The sequence below is a fragment of the Manis pentadactyla genome, chromosome 10, assembly GCF_030020395.1.
Source record: "Manis pentadactyla isolate mManPen7 chromosome 10, mManPen7.hap1, whole genome shotgun sequence".
Classification (NCBI taxonomy): domain Eukaryota; kingdom Metazoa; phylum Chordata; class Mammalia; order Pholidota; family Manidae; genus Manis; species Manis pentadactyla.
The window spans coordinates 44092470-44094452 of record NC_080028.1 but is presented as its reverse complement, the minus strand read 5'-3'; the positions used below and the strand labels follow the sequence as shown (position 1 = coordinate 44094452).

Genomic DNA, 1983 nt, shown 5'->3' with positions numbered 1-1983 from the left:
ATGTATTACATTGGCTGAGATGCCATGTATTTTTGTTGGTCTTTCATAATTTTTCCATGATTACATCAAGTTTTCTTTGATTTGCTGTTGCCTCCTTGCTGACTTAAGCTACAGTTTGGATTTGAAGATTCAATCACTGCTTCAGGTTTTCAGATGCTTTTTGCATTACCAATAAATCACATTAATTCCTCATTTTTGTCTTTTAAAAAATGACATCTTAAGCCTTTTGAGAAGAGCTTTTATTTATGAAACTTACTTGTGATTTTAATAATTTAATCCTTATAGATAAATTCTGCATAAGCTATATATAATTTTCATGAGTTGTTCTTTCAATTGTCTTGCATGTAAACTTTGTCTCATGATTCTAACAGTGATGCTAACACATTTTAACACTGTATATATACATTTGTTCTGTGATATATGCTACATGTGCACAGGATTATTCTAAGTTTTGTTCTGTGTCTTATTTTGGTTATTTAACATTAATAAATGTGTCTTTATTCAATCAATAGATATTTAGAGAAACTATGGATAAAATAGTCAAAATGAGCATTATTACTTACTTGTTTTATTGCAAATCTAATATTTTATTAATATTTATATTTTGCCTTAAAAAATTTTTTTTTTTACACTTTCTGTAAGACTGGATATGGTGTGGAATATTTGTCCCTCATAGAAAACTATTAACATAACATCAGTAAAAGAGGTTTGCAAGAAGTAACCTTATTAAGTAAGGGAAGTGCTGGAGATTAGGAGGAAGCAAATTATTTTAGGAACTTAATGATGTATGCTCTGGAAAGTCAATCTCTTATGAGATACTTGAATAGTAACTTTGGCCTTCCTTTACTTCTTAAAGACTAGGGTGATTCTTTTGATTGAGTCATTGAAGGCTTGTTTTACTTGCTTATTTCTCAAGGTGTAAGTGAAGGGGTTCAACATAGGAGCAATGGAAGTAATTAGTACTATTACAGCCTTATTAATAGCCACTGATTCTTTTGCTGAAGGTTTGACATAGATGAAGATACAGCTTCCATAGGTGATGGAAACCACAATCATGTGGGAAGAACAGGTAGAAAAGGCTTTTTTCCTTTGCTGGGCAGAAGGGAATCTTACAATAGTCTTGATTATATATACATAGGAGAGCACTACACAAAGAAGAGTTGTGATGAAGGTCAACACAGCACAGACTATAACCACCTGCTCAATGACCCACGTGACTTAGCATGAAATCTTCAGGAAGGGAGATACATGGCAGAGAAAGCTATCAATGATATTAGAGTCACAGAATTCCAGCTTTTGGCTCAAGCTAAATGGTGGGAGTATGATTAACAAGCCAGCCATCCAACAGGAAAGGATGAATCTTCTGCAGACTCTGCTGCTCATGATGGTCATGTAATGCAGGGGTTTGCAGATGGCCATGTAGCGGTCATAGGACATGGAGGCCAGGAGAAAAAATTCAGTTACTCCAAAAAGATCAGTAAAAAATGCTTGCATGGCACAAGCACAGTAGGTAATAGTCTTGTCCCCTGTTGATAGATTATATAAGTATCTAGGAACACAAGCTGATGTGAACAAGATCTCTAAGAAGGAAAAATTTTGTAGGAAAAAGTACATTGGTATTTTAAGATGAGAGTCTACTAATGTAAGTAAGATGATAGTCAGGTTCCCAGTTACACTTAATAAGGAGGCAAAAAATAGAAATATTGAAAGCAGACCCTGAAGGTGTGGATCATCTGTCAGTCCCAGTAGAATGAATGCTGTTACTGTGTGGTTTCCCATAATGTATCTTCTGATTTTTGTCCAGTTTTCATGAAAAAAATCAGTTATGTTATTAGAATATAGGGATGTCAAAGTTCAGTAGTGATCAACAATGACACACAGATAACTGGTTCACAAGAAATTTATTTTTTAATTTCAAAATTAATGTTGTTAATGTATTGGTGGACTTAGTTTGTATCTTTTTGTAGTTTTTGAAATTTCTTA

At 33.5% G+C, this 1983-nt stretch overlaps 1 pseudogene; it reads right to left on the bottom strand.

The window, feature by feature from the left end:
• Nucleotides 1-843: 843 nt before the first annotated feature.
• On the bottom strand, nucleotides 844-1779 carry LOC130685115 (olfactory receptor 6C2-like; annotated as a pseudogene).
• Between the last annotated feature and the right edge of the window lie 204 nt (nucleotides 1780-1983).